This window comes from Drosophila yakuba, chromosome 3R (genome assembly GCF_016746365.2).
Source record: "Drosophila yakuba strain Tai18E2 chromosome 3R, Prin_Dyak_Tai18E2_2.1, whole genome shotgun sequence".
Lineage (NCBI taxonomy): Eukaryota > Metazoa > Arthropoda > Insecta > Diptera > Drosophilidae > Drosophila > Drosophila yakuba.
In genome coordinates, this window is record NC_052530.2 from 24,476,249 (window position 1) to 24,495,524 (window position 19,276).

Here is a 19,276-nt window from a genome sequence, read left to right on the forward strand (position 1 = left end):
TTTTCAGCTGTAATCGTGTTCAATTTGTGTGCACAATACGAGTAACTGGGTAGATACGCGTGCATATGCAACTATTGTGGCTCTCGGAGCTTAATTACAAAAACCCGAAAGGGGTTTAGTCCGGTCGCATAATCACTGGCAAGGACACAGACCGACCGCCGGAGTCCTTTGAAAGTATGTTTTGTGGCCCTGTGTTGTCCGTGAGATATACAAAGCTGAAAGTACAAAGAAACTTACAAAAAGAATTTGGTAGCATCAAAGCAAAAATTTTTAATGAATTTCTTGCCGGGCAGCAGCAGAGCCGTAAGCCTGCAAAACGCACCATACGCAAATGCAAAAGGCGCAAAAAGGACCTGGACCCCGCCCCCCAAGTCCAAAGGCCCCCCGCACCCCATTGCCCGTTTCCTGGGAACGGGAATGCAGGGTCAAAGGTCCGGCCAGAACCGGCACCACTTCATCTTCCCTTTTGGCCGCTGGCCCCGGTGCCCCGGCAATCGTGCTGCTCGTCGGTGGCCTTAATTAAATTTAAATATTTTATCACCGAAAAATTGCCAGGCGGCAGCAACTGCGCAACAACAACAGCAGCAACGGCGGCAGGAGCAGCAGGACATGAAAAGGGTGCAAATGTGTGGGTGGGCGGATGGGTGGATGGGTGGATGGGTGGATGGGTGGATGGGTGTGTGCCTGAGTGCAGACAGCCGAAAAATACTGATGTGGGTGTATTTTTCATTATTTGCCCAGCGCTGCAACTTTTTTCTGCGCCCCACATGCCCGCCCTTGCCATCGCCACACTTCATATTCAATTGTGTTGAATAATTGCCATACGCTTTTTTGACCAACGGTTTTTGACACTTTCCTAAAAGGACACACGCGCCCTCAAGTGCCCCGCCCACAAACACACATTCGCACACAGACACACACCAACTCAAGAGCCGCCCTCATGCCACATTTGGAGTTCGGTTTTCCCTTTTTTCCCAGCAACCGAAAAGTGAGCAAAACACTCGACCAACCGGGCGGGGAAACTCCGAGGACCTCTGGACACACACAGGGACACACACACGCAAACAGAGCAACAACAAGCAGCAGAACAGCAACAACAATTATAAAGGGAACTGGGTACAAAAACAAAACATGCCAAAAGCGTTTTTTGAAATATCTTTGTAAATATTTAAAATGTTCTGTACATGCGGGCGCTTCAATCAAACCGAATCGGCAATGGCGGTGGGGGTTTAAGCGAAGAAATGGCCAGGATGGGGGTCCTGAAAAAGGTCCTGGGACAGGGACCAAGGCTATTGTGCGCCAGGCAGAGACCGGGACAAGTTTTAAATAGTTTTTGTTGGCAAATGTCAAAATGCAATTTGATATTCATAAATTAATGAAGCGCCATTGCAACAAAAAACCTCTCCTGGATTATAAAGTTTTTACATAAATTATGTGCGAGGGCTTTTGAGGGAAGGGTTGTGATTTAAATCTGGTATTTAAATGTGTAATCCTTGGCTGATTATAAATGCATTAGAATGGCATGGAAATTCTTTTCAAATTCCATTGAACTACCATTCGAATTTGGAAATAGTAAGGTTAACGTCAGACTAATTAAAATACATTTCAGTAAAGAGGGATTTTTAGAATAATCCCTTTTTCGTTTTGAATTTTCTGGAACTTCACAAAATATACAGAAAAATTAACTTTTTTTAATTATTACTCATTTTACAGAAGTAATAGCACTAGTGGTACCATAACTGATTTGCTTTAAAGGACATAACAAATAAAACTTTATTTATTTTTATAATTTCGTAAAAAAAGCTCTCAAAACAGAATGTTTCAGAGTAACAGCATTTCAGATTCACTCAGGATATTTATTTGACTTAAGGATCTGCTTTCTTGTACACATGCGCACTCATTTAAGCCGCTGTTTTCCTTTGCGGCTTCTCAAAAAAAAATTGTAAACAAGGTCAGAACACGTAGGCCAAAACACGTAACACAACAAAGAGAGCGGCCTGCAGAGGTCCTTCTACTCACACTCTCTCTATCTCTCACGCCGAAGTGCAGTGCTCACTCACACTAGTGCAGGTCCTGGCAGGACACCGCCCGAATGGCCCACTTTTCGATGCCTTGTATCGAATTTTTTTATACTTAAGCACAACAAAACTCGCGACTCGGAGGGGGCAGGAAAACAAATCGGGACGAGAATGGGGAAAAACGGAGGGGCGGACGAGCACGTGGTAGCCGTGAAAACCGGGAAGTCAGGAAGAATATCCTTCCCAAGACATTAACGATTAGTTCTGAGCGAAAAGCAGCGCCTCGTGTCGACGAATTGACACTGAAGAGCCCAGTCGCCAAGTAGCCAAAGTCGGCGTCCAGCAGTTTCAGTTGCCTTTCAAGTGGCAGCGCTGCACCACCACCAAAAAAAAAATAAAGAAGAAGAAGGCGACCCATCACACACACACATACACATACACACGTGTGCCACCAATACAGTGCACGCAAGGCGAACCAACCCAAGCAACGGAATAAAGGCGAACGGCTCTGCTCTGTGGTTGACATTATCGCATGCAACTAAATCACACGCACACACACACACACACACAGCTGCAGGTGCACCCACCCCTCGTCCTTTTTGCACCGCCCTTCGTGCGCTCATTCGCTCGTGCAACGCGGCGTATGGGTAACAATGGAGAGTGGCTCACACACACACACACAGCCACTAACACTCGGCTATCTGCCTTAGCGCCATTTATGGCATTTGATATGCTAATTTGCACATATTCATAGAGAGAGAGCTAGATTAAAGGAGAGAGTGAGAGAGAGAGAGCAAGGACATCCACCACCAGGACGCAAAGGTGCGAGTGTGGCCATCTGCTGACTGAACGAGGCCGGCTCATCGTCAGCTCCTTCGTCCTGCTGCCTTGCTCCTGGCCAAGTGGCTCACGAGTATCTCTGTTATGATGGCTCTTCAGAGCGCCCGAGTTTTGAGTCCTGAGTGGCAGCAGGTTAAGTTGCTTGATGAGCTGCACTTTGTCATATGGACACACTCTGCGATTCCATTAATTATTTAGAGCTTAAAACGAGAACTTTAAGCAGGACTTTCTGCTAGCCTAAGGAATTGGGATACAAAGTAGTTTACAAATGATTTTTAATTTTAATAGAATTGGTTTTCACATGCCCCTTTGAAGTTGAAACAAAAACTTATTTGGAATCTTCAGCAATTAAAGGATTTCATATTTCACCATTTACCACCATTTTTTTTAAGTTTATAACTTATTATCAAGTTTCATATTCTATTAACTGTAGCGCACTTTTCGAATTCGTCGAAGTCCTTCGGCTGCATCCACCACCGAGGAGCAGCACCACGTTTTCGATAGCTCTCTCAACTCTCCGCATGCTGCAAGGATTCTCACCAATACCAATGCACTCGCAGTCCAGTGGAAATGCATGTACAACACAGAGGCGGAGTCTGAACGCTGGTCATGTAAAAGCCACAAAGGCTTATGTATCCAAAGGGGAGGCGCCATTGAACAAGAGTATATAGTCGCTCTCTAGCTTTAGTTTTCCTCAGAAAAGACAAAATGGTGGACAATTTGCGTGTAAAAATATTAGAAAACGATCATTTCCGGTGAAAACCCCCAGATAAAACGACGCCTCTGCGCTTTGTTTACGAGTTGTTTTGCGGACGGGATGCAATACAACAACAGGCTGGCGGCCAAAATGCGATACAAGTCACGAAGAGTCGCTCACCGAGAGCGAAAGTGACTGCTCCTTGTATCGCAATTTTCCTCGGCTCGCTCTCGGCTGCAGAACTGCGATACAAGCCAGCAACAACTGCAGGGAGTATGAGCACGTGGCATCCTGTTGAGCCTTTCCCGAGGAGGAATCAGCTGACAGGACTCGGCAAGCGCACCTGACACCTGCTAGCCGGCACTGCCGACATCGACGACATCCTGGTCAAACCGGCGTCCAGTTTGACACATTCCGGACACTATCTCCCGCTGGTCAGAGGGGCACATGTGTGACGCTATCGAACGATGGCATCGTTGGCCCAAAACTTTGTCATCCATCCCGGCGAGAAGGCCATGAATATTACTGCGACTTTATCGGTGGCAGACAGTCTCCTGCCCACTGCTTCTTTGGCAAATTATGCAAATTTCAGATTTCCCAAGTAAACATTTACTTTACTTTTCAGCGCAGACAGCGTGGCCCGGCGGCGCTTAAACCTCCGACTTGCAATCTCCATCGCTCCTTTGGCTCCTTTTGGCTCCTTTTGGCCATTTGACATTCGTTAAGTTTTCTTATCGCGCGCTTTCATTAGCGACCGTCGTCTGGTTCGGACCCAGAGACCTTCTAATTGTCTTGCAAATTAGTACGCCAGTGACGAAAAAATGCGAACCCCAGAGATGATGCGGGAAATCCCAGAGTTCGCCGTTTATTTACCCATCGAACAACCGGAATGAGGAGCATGTGGCATCTGCTTGAAGGAAATGAAAAGTAAACAAAGCTGATGCCGCTGCCGCCGTGCCACATTTGGCGGCATGTGAGCGGTCCAACCCCCGTAATTTTTGAATGGCGATTTCCGTTGAGCACGAGGACGTGCTTCTGTCGAGGATTAGCCTCCCAGACACGGCAGCTGCCGAGCACCGTCACCGTGTCCGGCGGAAACGCACAACAGACACGGCCCACTCCGGCGTATTTTTATAGACTTTTTCACTTAATCCCCCACAGAAGCATAACACAGACCTAACGCCAATCGATTAACTGCCAAGTGGAAGGCTTTAAAGTGGCTTTAACTAAAGTCTGCTGGCATGATGTACGACCACAAGTTGGTCTTGAATATTTCATGAGCTCTTAAAGGGCTAGATGTTTTTTGGAAACTAAACAGTCTAGAATATATTATTCATCGTCTTAAAAAGTTGATTTAGTTTTTATAAATTTGTTAACTACATATCCGATTTTTTACAACAATTTTTTTTTAGATTTTTTTATAAAAAATAATGCGTTTTTTTTTTATAGCAGTAAAAATAGTTGTCCAAGGGTCGAATGCCATACCTCGTTGAATTCGTAACAAAAATCCCTATCGATCCATGTAGATGCATTGAAATGCTAATTTTTGGCCATTTTTCGCAAATTTTGATGATGGTACCCCTTATCAAAAATGCCAAATATTCCAATTTTTTTTTTTTTGAAAATTAAAAAAGTTGGGTTAGACATAGTTAGATATGTTAATTAGCAGCACAAACCAGTTTTTATTTTAGCTGTGCGGCCATTTTTGGCCAAGTTATGGCGAAAATGCCGATTGAAAATACCCGATTTTTTAAAAAACTTTTTTTTTTCGATTTTTTGATAAAAATAATCAGTTTTTTTTCTATAACAGTAAAAATAGTTGTCCAAATGTGGAATGTCATACCTCGTTAAACTCGTAACAAAATTCCCTATCGATCCATGTACATACATTGAAATGCTAATTTTTTGCCATTTTTCGCAAATTTTGATGATGGTACCCCTTTTCGAAAATGCAAAAATTTGTCAAATTTTTTTTTCTAGAAAACAGAAAAAGTATGGACATACATAGTTAGCTATGTTTATTAGCAGCACAAAACAGTCATTATTTTTGCTGTGCTGCAATTTTTGGCAAAGTTATGTCGAAAACTCCGATTGAAAATACATAACTCAAAAAATTGTTAATCATATTTTCCGTAGATCTATAAAGGTTAGGAATAAAGTCTTTGAAGTTTATAGATTAATATTCTTTATGATTTATGAAGTGGGTATCTCATAGATTAATTTTTGTTACCCTTTGAAAGGCATAATTTGCAGATACTTAAAAGCATCAACTCAAAAATGTCTGTTAATTTGGGTCCCCAATACTTCATTTATGGCTTCGAGGAGGAGACAAGATGTTTTTGGCTCTAATTGAAAAATTATTGGGCCATAAAATATGTAAGCGGCGTAAAGACGATGTACACAGATTTAATTGGCTCCAAAAGTTTCAAGTACTTTTCACTCTCGCCGAGTTTAATACATTTTTAAATTGTTGTGCAAGGACGAGTTGGGCCCACCGTTTGATGGCGGTACTTAACCGAAAGTTGAAGAGACATTTGCAAATCGCAAAGTATAAACAAAAGTTCTTTATATTTTTGCGCATAATGAAATCCCACAGCGATGGGATGCCGCCAGCAAAACATTCTGCAAAATTACCCTTAAAACAAAAATGCATTATTGTCATCTAAAATGCAAGCATGCATTATCCTGTCACAGGTCCTTTGAGAGTTGGCTTTTTGCGTTGCTCGCCTGGCTGCTCTACAGCTCGAGCAGCTTCAGCTTATTTTGCTCCGGCAACGTTTATTATCCGCACAGCCCCACTCCGCATTCACATCCGCAACCGTATCCGCATCCGCATACTCCGAAGGAAAGCCAGACAATAGTACTGGCCGTGTCCTTCATAAGCCAGTGAGCTGGGATCAATTTGCCAGCAGCCAGAAACCTTTTTAGTTGCGCATGCAAATATGACAAACACACACAGTACGAGACCAGCTATATTGCCCGGAATAACCCTTTCCAATCCCAATCCCAAACCCAATCCCCATCCAGATCTCCTCCCTGAGCACTCCGATCTAATCCACTCCTTGGCTGGCCCTTTGGCCATCTGTGTCTCGTGTTAATGCTGCATTCTTGTGGGAAATTATCGCTGTCGGAGGGCCAGAGACTTCGACTTCGGTTGCAGTTGCTGGCCAAAAATTTGAATTTGCCAAATTACATATTGAAATATTATTGCAGTGCGCCCTAAATAAAAATTCGCTTGCCGGCAAAGTGCGAATTTGACAATTTTTTTTTGTCCCCCCCATTTGGATATTTTTCTTTCCTCTTTTTTTTTTGGCTTCCTCCGGGGCTCGAAATTGCTTTCAAATTATTTTGTCAGCTGCGAAAACGTGGTGGCGATGGGTCTCCAGTTCGAGAATTTCACTTCGTTTCCGGTCCGCAGTCGTCACTTGCGTGCAATTTGCGGCAAAGGCGAGTGGAAATTGAACACAGATTATTATTGCTTATTTCTGCATGCGTTGCAGGTTCGCCGCTCGCCGGATTACAGTAATAAAAGTCGAGCAAGGGAAATCATACGGTTACGTTCACGACTACGGCCGGAGTCCAGCTCTAATGAAAGCCCGTAAACCAAATCAAAAACGAGCAAGTGTTAGGTATGCCACGGCGCCAGTCTCAACTATCAAAAGGGGAAGCCCTTTATTACCCTGTAAAGTATCTACAGATACAAAACATCAAATGCTCATAAATATAGAATTTTTTCTTAAACTTCTTTGTTAGCATCATTTATTATTCATTTTATAATTACAAGTAGACCACAGATCCTTTATTCCGAATCACCAATTCCCTCACAATAACGAGGTATTCGAACGGCAACGCTTAGAGCGCAACTGAAACCACAGCCGCAAATTGAAAGACAATAAATGTGCGCAGTCATATGGAAAATTGTGATATTCACACAATTTAATTAACATGAATAAATATTGTTACAGGCGGGCGGGTGGTCGGGACCTGTGCAACAACAATGGCATTTGGCAAATGGCAGTAGGCAGTAGGCAATCGGAGTAACCGGCTAACGAGCGGACAGCATGGCGTATGAGTAACGGCGCTCGTTTGATTGTCTGCATGCAAAAGAAACAACAACGACGATGGGCAAACAAATCGCAAGAAAGGACAAACTGCGGGGAATTTGCGGCCAAAACAAAAGGCTCGACAGACGGAAAACATCATAAATCCCCGAAAATCTCACTGTGTGTTATTGTTCGAAAGCCGAGCTCATCAGCGGTTGCCAGTTGCCTGTTGGCTGTTGGCAGTTGACTGTTTTGGGCCAGAATGTCGCACGCCTGCACACATTGTCAGACACTTGAATTGCCAACCCAAATGGTGGCTAATCAGAGCATTTTCCAGGAGTTTAGCGCCAAATGCTGTGACACTGCCATGCCACGCACTTTGAGGGCTCTTCATTAGCCAGTTTTGCAGTGAGCTTTGGCACACGCAGAACAATTTTCTTCTCTAAGTATGATAAGTTTGGGTTTGGGCTACCCAGATTTGGATTGAAATCACAGCTTGACTGCCGGCGACACGACTTTATTAGGGTCTCGCCTTTGTTTTTGCGCTGTCACCTCTGACCGCATGACCGACATGATTTCGGTAGATTAAGTGGAAATGTCAGAATTTGCTTTAGCCATTTACGACTTTGCTTACATTATGCTAAACAAAGAGGCGCTTGAAATGAATAAACCAGGAATTAATACGCATTTTGCCAAACAATTTCATTAGCAAAAATTTCAATTAGTTGCACGATTGAATCGACAGGATCTCAACAACTTTTTACGCCGCTGTGTAAGTGTGTATTAAAATCAATTGAGAAATCAGTAAAAAAGTAAACGCGAATTGGCGGCCCACAAAGTTTTGCGATTCACGATTGAAATCTTTTACGGCCAGAAATTATGAGAACATTTTCAATTTGAGTTCTCGTTCTCATTCTTGGGGGCGCGGGAAGCAACAGAGCGTGACACAAAAGTAAAGCAAACTTTTCGCTTACAGTTTCATGAGCACGGGGCAACAATCGCTTCACTTCAGTGGCAAAGACGTCGAACTGCCAGCAGCACCACCATGGCCCTAACCCACTACCAAAAAACCACCATCGGTGGCAGCAATTCGCATAACAATAACAATAACTTGGCTGCAAACATTTCAATACCAAGATTCAGCCACGTTCCAATTGCCGGGGCAGCAAAAGAGTAGATAGATGGATGAGATCTGTGCACTGCACAAAATTCTGGCAGTTGCAAAGTAGAACTGACTATTTCCTTGCCATTTAATCGTTTGCAGTAAGTAAGAAAGCGAAATAAGTGTATGTGCTTTTTTTCAGCGTGCAAAGTGGAAAGGAGTTTTCCGGGGTTGTTGGAGCAACCGGTTGTCTTTGGCCGCAGGTCAAGTGTTTCGGGCGTGGGTCCAGGCACAACACACCACACACCCACGAAGGTCCTGGCGAAAAAAGTCAATTGTTCAAGTTAAAGTGAAACTTTCTCAAGAAGTTTTCCCAGACGCTGCTGCCGCCTTTCTTTTCGTGCCTTTATCTGTGCTGAAGTGGGGATCTGGGATCTGGAACTGTTTGGATGTACGGCGGAGCGGGGTGAAACGCTTCAATGGTTGCCATTGACACGTTAACTTTGCAATTGCAAAAGCTCCTCCCCCCTACACCCTACCCCGTACCCCCTCCAGCCCATGTCGACCCATAATCTCGTGTCTGCCGCTAAACGCAGTTTTTCCGCTTATTTCGCCAGCTGTGCGTCCTGTGTAGACAGTTCCTTTCGCTGCGTGCCTTATCTCCGCCAGTCCGCCGTGTCGTCCTGTGCTGACTTAAACACGGCTGGACAAATTGTCCTTTAAAATTCAAGCGATTGTCGACATCTCGCAGCCAGCACTCGCAAAATGCACGACACGCTCATATTTCAAATGTAAAGTTCATGTTTATATTTTGGCTAATGTTTTTTTTCTAGTCGAGCAGTCGAGTGTGCTGGACAAAATAATAGAAAAAGTAGCTGAGAAAAAAAAAGGAGAACAAACCACTTTTGAGTTTGACACCAGCTGGTCCCTGCCTGCGGTCGCCCTCGAGGGGGAGGGGGCGGGCGCCCCTGATCAGCGCCCCCCCCTTCATGCCCCTCGGGCGATCCATGGTTGCCACTGGCTGCCTGACTGCCTGAAGTGGCCGTAAAAGCATTCAGCATTAATAGCTTGAGTGAGTTTCAATACATATTGTCAATATGGCCATTGGCCAACACACTGCGAAAATTACTGAATTATTGTTCAGTTACTGAACTTAACTATAGTTGTTTTTGGCAAGCATCATAATAAGAAGCAAAAAACTAAATAAAATGTGTAATAAGGTTAATAGTTTTAATTCAAGTGCAGGCATTACTATTTAAAGTGAAAAGCGGAATGGTTTAATTAAACTGCAAGCTGTTATACACAAAGCTCCTATATCCAAGCATCTTTATATCATTGATTCAAAGATTCTTTCTTTCAGCTACATCTTTGATTCAAAGATTCTTTCTTTCAGCTACATCTTCGAATCAAAGACTCTTACTTTCAGCTACATCTTCCATAAATGGATGTTTAAATATTTCTCTCTCTGCACACACACCACGGCACACACGCACACAGTTGCAGCGACGGCGAGTCGCCAAATTGATGACAGTTTGCCAGAGTCAGTTGCAAAAGCCGCAGCAGCAGCTTCCATGGGTCCCTGGGTTCATGGGTCCATGGGTCGATGTCGATGGCGATGGCGATGGCGATGGCAATGGGTATGGGTATGCATATGTGGACCGACCCTGGCTAAATACATTGAAATGGCTTTGGCTATTTGTTTTTGGGTTTTTGAAGGAGGCCAGGGGTTTGGGTTTTGGTTGGCGGGGAGGGGGCGAGCTTAGACTGTTATGGCTTGTGCCATTTTGGCACTTTGTAATTGCCTTGTTTGGCCTGTTGTCTTTTTTTTTTTTTGGCCCACTGTTCATGTTGTTATTGCCATGTTGGCAACGCATTTGGCTTCGTTTTTTGCGGCCTGGCCGGGGTTTTAGCTAAATCTATGCCATGAGCCATGTTTTTATATATCAATATTTGCACAGTGCCATGCAATAAGGGAATTACAAATACATGGAAATGGAAATACAAACGGCGGAAATACTCGTACGCCTCGACTTTCGGTCTCTCAGGGCGATAAGCCTTGCTTATGGCCGGCATAAAAATCTATTGCCAGCCGCAATCGGGCAATTAAGGAAATATGAATATAAATTGGATAAAGATGTGTAATTTGCCGGCTTGAAGTCGCACCCAAAAATAATTTGCCAGTCGTTTTTGTACGATTGGAATTCCGCAGAGTAAGGCCTCGAACTTGCCGGAAATTCCTTGGGCCCGGGCGGATGCATTTAGAATTTATGTGGCACTTGTCGGCCCAAAAGTCGCGCGAATTTATGTCCCGCATTCGCTGACCACTAACCGTTTTGGTCGAACGAACGGCGAGCTTAAGAATACTTTGTCCGCCGGCAGCCATCGTTTGTTTTATTGTTATTGTGCAGTCATGACTTAAAAATTTGTCGCTCAGGCTTTCCAGGACCCCCAAAAACAGGAGCAGGACTTCGAAACTCGGGGCCGTGTAACACCGACAGCCATGACAATGCAAAGCAATTTCCGCCGCTGGGGCTTCGCTTTTATTTGGCCATTTGTTTGTGAAACCTCCAACCAACCTCACATGCCAAGCTCACACTCGTAAAAACTTAACCCTAATATTAACAGAAAAATGCTAATTGGCGGGTTGTAAAGATAGGGTCTATAAAAAAGTTTTAAATAAGCCAGGAAAATTCCTTTTCTTATGTTTAACCATCAATGGTAATTGTTTGTCTTCAAGTAAACACAAAATAGCTCTTTTTTAATAAAATTTAAATTCCAATACAGAATGCTTAATAGCAACTGAAAGGACTGCAGTTTGTTCCGAGTGCAGGACCTCGGGATCCGTATGCCGGATCTTGATGCGCGTGGATTTGTCTATGGCAGCCGGAAGTCGCAGCTTGGGGAGATGCACTCGTATGCGCGGTGCAAATTTATCGTTTTTAATTTGCCGCAAGCGCAAAGAGACGAAAAAAAATCATAGAGGAGGCTAGTAAATAAAAACAAGAGCGAAATATTGAAAGAAGTCGGCTGTTGGCGGGGCTGAGAAAAAAAAATGGCAGTCGCGTAATGCCTTTAATGGTTTTTGCATTGCGAGCAAACCCCATTCTTTGCCTGCGACATGCCTGCGGCGACTTATTGAAAGCTATAAATAAGGATTTCCGGTGACGGGCAGATGGGGCGTATGAGCAATGTCACAAGTGGCACAGAAAGACGCAATGATTATGCGGTTAACGCAAATTTGTTTGCGGATTTGCTCAGCTTTTTGTCGATGGTGGCGGTGTTGTGGTCAAGTGCTTATAAGAGCCAACGCCTCATAAAATATCCACCGCAAGTGCGATAACTCCTTGGCCCCCCAAAAACTTTTGCGCCCAGCAAATGAGAATAATAGCCCATCAAGTATCCTGTAAATGACTGCAGTTGCACTACAGTTTGAGTACGGAAATTGCAATTTTATAAACACAGGGCATAAATTCGCCAGATGGCAGGGCACGAAAGTGAAGTCGTCGGTGTTAATACCCTGTACAGATGTGGAAAACCCTCTGCGAAAGCCAAGTCACGCATACCCGGGCGAAATCAGAGCTCCGACTATGTTGTACAATTTAAATTTATGTTATAGCCAAAAGTTTGTAAAACTCAATTAATTAACTTTTGTTGCACAACGACGGCAACTATAATACAAACATGAAACTCGCGAGCATAACAGCAGCAACAACAAAAAATATAAATGGCAAACAAGGGCCGGCGAAACAATAACAATAACTAATAAAAATATTTTGTTGTGGCAAATAAAAAATAGAAGAAAATTAACAAAATGGCCAAAACAAGGCAAACATGAGAAGAATCATGCAGAGAAGCAAATGCAACGCGGTCAGCTACTGAAAACAATTTGAAAAACTAAAACATTTCCGTCAGCAAAAGACCGCAGGAAATCAGTGCGAAATTTGTGGCACTCTGCGGTTGTTTTTCTTCTGTTCATTTTCTGTCCAGCCGAAGGACGCGTATACGCCCCATGGACGCGCTTTAATGCCCGGCCATTGCTCATACGCCCCGTGAACCGGCCGCCGTTCATCATCGCCGCCCTTTGGCGCTTTTGTTCCAGCGCCGCGCATTGCATGTTGTTAAAAATTATTGCAGTTTCTGTTACAATTTGTTCACTGCCACGGCTCGGACTCCCTAATTGCAGTGTATTAAAACATCAAAAGTTAACAGCCAACAACGCACAGCAACTGCCATTGCCAGCAGTGAAGTGCAAAAACAAAAAAAACAAAAATATAAAACAAAAAAAATGAGAATGTACAAAAAAATTGAAGAAAACTTTGACATATTTGTGCGGCGAAAATAATTTAAAAGTTTTGATTGCCAGCATGTGTAACTGTAGGAATTTGCAATTAATTTCGAGGTAATGACATTTGTTTTCCCAGCCATCGTCCATGGTAATTGAATTCGATTTACTGCGGAACCTTCACATGCCATGGGTTAATAGTTTTGATTTCCAATCACTTGACTCGCCCAATGAACCATGAGCTGCAGTGCACAAAACTCAATTTATACTTTTGTTTTTCTTAGGCAAAAACTGGCCAAAATAACAAAACTCACTTCCAACTTTACTTGTAGTACACATATAGCTACACTTTTGAAAAATAAGCCAAATAAGACGATGCATTTTAAATGGATATTCTAAAAAATAACAATCTGATTTTGTGATTTAATTAATTTATTAATTAATATTTCCACTCGGGATTCACAATATAATTTTATAATATTGTTAACAGATATGAAAGTCTCGTGGCAATATTAAACAAATAATGACCATGGAGAGAAACTTAATCAATCAAAGAGACTTCATTATTTTCAACTACTTTTTCTACAACGAACATCAATTATGGAATTGAATTATATTTAATAATCACAACATATACTTTTAACTAACATTCGCTGTTTTATGCAAATATAATATATCACAAATATTCTTAATTGATTTATTAAAAAAGGTGGAACAATTAATGCCAGTGACTTGATTTTTTTGTGTGTACAGTGCGTGTGTATATATGACTTTTAGCCATTTGTGGGCGCTTGGGCGTGTCAAGGCAAGTAAGTAACACACACACACACACACACACTCGCACACACAAACTGGCACATGCACATGTTTGTGTTTGCGGGCAAGGGTATGTGTGAACGTTAATTTCCACAATATGTTGTATCCTGCAGCCAAAAGTTAATTAAAAACCAACAAAACTCGGCGCTGCACACACCACCGACCCTCGAGTCGTCCTGCCAGGACTCCAGGAGCTTGTGGGCTCCTGGAAATAGTTGCCAGCAACTCCTGGGCGTCGTCAGTCATTTTTCTGCTTGCCAGATCCGAAAGCCCGGAGCTGGCAAGCGCGTGCTCCTTGGAGGCAACCCCTTTTCGCAGGATTTGTTTATGGACGCGAAAATGCCATGCAGTTACCCTTTTTTTTTTGATTAGACCGCGCTCGTCGAAGAGCTTCGGGTTATTCAATGGCGATTGGCGCAAACATTCGCACCCATATGGCGCGCGAAAATGGAATTTTTAATCCAATTTAATTGGCAGCAAGGAGCAGGGATCAGGATTCCGGAATCAGGCTCTCCATTTTTACCCCCACCCAATCATTCCACTTTCCGGCAAATGTAAATGGAGATGTGAAATGTGCTCGAATGCCGCGGCGCCACGGCAACCAGAAGTGTCGGTGCGGATTCGAGCGGGACTTTAATAAATAAATTGGCTGCCAGCAGTCGGGATATGCACAATATGCTTAAACAAAACCCGTATTAGAACAAAGCACGTCGGCGACACATATATTTAAGGTCGCAACAACGCCACACAAAAAGGCAACATCAGCGGCAAACACAATTTCGCAGCGCACGGCACTAAAAACAAAAGCTAAAACAAAAAGCGAGTAAAAAATAATAAAAACTTGCTGCACTTTGTTGATTAAATTTCATGCTTGGCTCCACCTTTTGGCGCATCGAGTGCAGCTCCAAACACCGCTCCAAAATGCGAACACAACCCGACGGGTCCTGGCAGCCACTCACCCCTCACCCTCCGTTGCAGGCTATTAAATCTAAATTTAATTTTTGCGCTAACGCTGACAGGAACAACAAAAACGGCAACATCAACTGCGAGGACAATGCCAAGGAAACCGGGAGACTTTTGGCTTAGTCGCTTTTCGCAGCTTTTCACAGTTTCAGCGGGAATGGCCAAAAGTCAAGTGAGAAATGAAAAGATAATGGTGGATCTGTAACATTGTCGGTGCATTAAGACTGGCGATCTGAGTCGAAAAGTTGTGGTAAATATGGTGTAACAATTGGACAATGAGATGGCTTCATACGAACATTCCTTTGTGCGTTTCATTTTAGCTACAATGTATAGTAACTTGCTTTCATGGAATGAAAAAGAGTTGATTATATCAAAGAACTAAATAAAATCATAACCTACATTAAAACTCATATGAAAGAATATTATGTTATAAAACTTGGTTTTTCTTGTAAGGATATGATTTTCCCTTTGCAGAGCATCAAAAAGACTGCCATTCAGTAAGACAAACACTAGTAGGATGCCACGCAAAAGTGACTCCACTTTCACCACATTTGCAGGTTCATTGAATGACTTTCCCTCCATTCCATTGTGACTGCTTCTGGTTACCCGTGTGATTACCATATGCAAAAGCGAGTCTCGTAAATCAGAGCAAATATATCCCGGCTCAGGCTTATTGCGGCAGCTTATCTGCTTATGACAGCTTTCCGCAGCACAAGCCACAGCCCGAAGGACTCTTAAAATGAGGCGGCAGCACATAGACAGACAGCATAAAACAAACGTCCAGGGACGCGACAAAAAGCCAAAGGACATAACCGAAAACCGAAAAACTGAAAAACTGAAAACTGAAAGCCAAAAAGAACCGCAGCACACAAAGAGGTGAGGAGCCATAAAAAAAATATAGAAAAATTCTCGGGGCCTCTGCTAGCCGGGTTACAAACTTTTGGCGAGCAGCTGCCTTCGTCACTTTTTCGGCAGGACAGCGCCAGAAGACAGCGGCAAGGACGAGGACAGGATAACGCGTAAAATTTTCATTGTCAGCTCGGCCTGGTTGCAAACCAGGGTTAACTGTCAACGACATCTTATTATGAATTAGTGTTAAATGCCGCGCTGATAGCGCTGATGGCACTTTACAGCAATTTCGCATTAAATTTTTGGACAACGGCAAGCGGTTCGCGGGTTCATAAATATTTTGCTAGTGGATTTATTTTTATGACTCCCTTCTTAAAACGAACGGCCAGGCAGCAGAAATCAGAGTCGAGACACAAAACTTGTTAATAATGTGTGCAGTTGGCCAGGGGAAAGTCCCGCGTGCCGCATTTTCGACACTTTCCAAAACAGTCACGTAACCACGTCAGTAATAATCACTAAAGTTCCGGAGCCACTCACTCCTGCCACCGTTCTTCTTTTTTCCTATTGGTGTTGGTGCTGCGATGTTTTGTGATGGTGTTGGTGTTGGTGTTGTGTCTGTTGCCGGGCTCATAAATATTTCAGAGGCGGCGGTCTCCCAAAACAGGCCCAAGCACCCAAATACCCAAACACCCTGCAAGGTGGGCCGCTGGTGGTTTTGCAGTTCCTCTAAATTATTGAGCACGGCCCATCACCAACATCAGAGGCGTCAGCTTGCACTGAGGAAAAAATCATAAGCTTATATAGAAATAAGACGAGAAATACAGCATACAAACTAAGAAAACTTCAATGGCTTAAATCATTTCCGGTTATTTCATTTATAAAATATTTATACTCATAAATATAACAACTAAGCTTTTTATTGTGTGCTCAGTTTTATTTTCAGTACATTTAGCCGAAAATCTCCACTGCCATGGCTTATTTACATTTCGTGCGCATCGCGCTCCGTGATTTACTTTTGCGGCTTAATTTCATCTCCAGACATTATTTGTGCCCCGTGCGCAGTTTATCTCTAGCGTTAAGCACTCGACGCCCTCTGCACCATCCAGCGACTTGCCGACTGTTTTTGGCCGCATTTGATAAACTTATGCAACTGCACGTGCCAGCTGAACGGGCGTGAGGTGGCTCTTTATGGCCCAATCCGTGGATACAAATCTGCCCGAGTTAAATTAACGTGGATTTATAGTTAATGTGTCTGCGCCGGTGACTCGGTTCAAAGACAAAAGGCCAGAGTGCGAGTTATACTCATCCTCGTCACATCATCATCCTGACCGCAGGGAAACAGCAATCCAGGAACCAACTGGTTACCAGGAACCAGTTACCAGGACATTCAGCGGTCTCCCAAACCCGTGGCACTTGCTAATTGATTATGGACTCGCTTGCTGCTCCATTGAAGCGTCATCAGCTGGCGCATAAATCAAGCAAATGTCTACGGGGCACCACTTGCCCTGGCTGGGTTATGTATAAATTTGCATTTTTAAACAACAAAAGCAAATGTAATAATAGCAAAAATACAAAAAAAAAATGTAAGTTACCCGGGGCTGGTTGAGTCTTTTTTTCCTGGCAATAAAATTGATTAAATGGCGCAGTTGAATGAACTGGTGTGTAACTCGAAGTTCTTGGAAAGATTCCCTTTAAGTCGACAAAAGGCTTTAAATTTGAAACGTTGTTCAAAAAACTTACATTTTTCTCAAATAATTAAAAAAAAAATTAATAAACTACACCTGTCACTTCAGTGCATCTGCAATCAATAACCAACTACTTTAAATAGTTAAAATGTACTAAATATTAAAAAAAAAATGCTTGCGTGCTAGCTTTGAAATAAAGCATTCATTTGAAGTGTACTTTTTTTCGAAAACGAAGTTTTGACAATTTCGAATGCCCAGCAAGAGACAAAAGTTTACTCGGCAAACCAAATGGCTGTCAACAAAAAAAAAAGGAGGCACTTGGGCACCCAAACACACGCATTCGCCATGACATCGGTCAACTGTAGAACTATTGAGAACTATGGCAAAGCTGCCACTTGGGGAGCGGAAAAGCGGGAAAATCGGAAAACAAAGGCAGCTCAAAGCCCAATGAGCTGCGGGCGCTGGGAAAAGCGTGCAAAGGCTCTTAGTTGCAAGTGCAGCCACGTCTCGCTGGCTGTCCATTATGTGTGCTCCTCCGAACAATGCGATGGTGCAAGAAAAACTGCGACGCCAGCGCGGATAAGTTTTTGGGAAATTGTGAAAGGCCGTCAGCGGCACGAAGGCCAGCAACAACCACAGAAAAAGCCAGGGGCGAAAGCAAAAATCGCTGCAAGTGCACAGATACACGGATACAGATACAGCTACAGCTACAGCTACAGATACAGATACAGATACAAAAAGGAGCGCGGACCAGAAACTAAAACGGATGTGCAGTTGTTGCAGAAAACAAAGATTCGCGGCGCTGAGCATTCGTGCGTGAATGCGTGTGAATGGGCATGAATGTGTGTGTGTGAGTGTGTGTGTGCGTGTGCGAGTGCGAGTGCGGCTGTGTGCGTGCACCGGAAACCATTAGACAAAAACGTACAGTTGCAGCGGGAAAAGAACAGCACAGGATTTTCGCATTGTTGAAGCTGCCCGAAAGTGGACACTCAGTGTGGGCCGTGATTTCTATGCACAGCGATTTGGCAAATACTCTTTCTATAAATGAATAAATATATCAATTTGAAGAAAGCTACCGAAGTCAACACTCGTATTATAATCATTACCAAATATTTAACAAAGTGCAGTAATCAAAAGTAAGAGTAATTCGTAGCCTTCTTTTGACCATTCTGCACATGAACTGGTGGCGCCCCAAAGTAGGCAACGCTTTCGTCTCCTACTTTTAGAGATGCCTGTGCTGAATGGATTTGCTTCCGCCGCGGGCTGTTAATGCAGCTGGCACTCTTGGCCCTCGGTTTGTCTGTTTAATTAAGCGAATCTTATGTAACTGCTGGCAGGTGCCGGTCACCTGTGCGCCGGAATTTGCTGCATCCACACACACAGAGATGCTTACTTAGCAATGCAACAGCTCGCAGGACCTTCGAATGTGTATTTTTCTGGCTGCTAATGAGTGGGCCGACTTTTGATAATGGCCATCTGACGCCCTTACCGTGTTTGCGCGATTAATGGCACTGCCGAAAGTTTCTTTTGTGATTTTAATGGCCTTCTTTTTCGTGATGAAAACGAGCTATTTAATTAAAACGTGTGGATGCTGGCCACATTTTATGGCGCTTTTCAATTTTTAATATCACTTATCGCTGGGTAATTAAAATCATTTCGGTTGTTTTATTGGCAGCGATTTTAATCAGCAGCCTAATGAGCTAATCAATGCACCAAAATGTAATTTCCGGGGGGGGGCAAAAAAATGTGAAGTATTTTAATTAAAATTTTCGCGTGCTTGCTGATAATTGTCGAACAAATGTTTCCATTAATAATCTAATTGCGCATAATGCGTGCAAAATTAGCACTAAATTAGTCACGGCCAATGCACTATTGTTGCTCTACGGCTGGCCAGAAATGAAATTTTCCAGCCACCAACGTGCCATGAGCCAAGAACAATGCACACCAAGGATGCATAATTCACGAAAGTTAAATTAACCAA

General features: G+C 43.4%; 1 protein-coding gene across 4 annotated transcripts in view; it reads right to left on the minus strand.

Moving 5' to 3' along the window:
• LOC6538190 (polyadenylate-binding protein RBP45) overlaps positions 1-2,330 on the minus strand; it is an 82,803-nt gene extending 80,473 nt beyond the window's left edge. For 2 of the 4 annotated variants that reach the window (XM_039376826.2, XM_039376825.2), the window contains exon 1: positions 2,061-2,307. The gene's annotated coding sequence lies outside the window, so the exon portion shown is untranslated. Of the gene's footprint in view, positions 1-2,060 lie in introns of all 4 variants that reach the window. The other 2 variants (XM_039376823.2, XM_039376827.1) reach the window with 2 other exon arrangements.
• Positions 2,331-19,276: the final 16,946 nt, after the last annotated feature.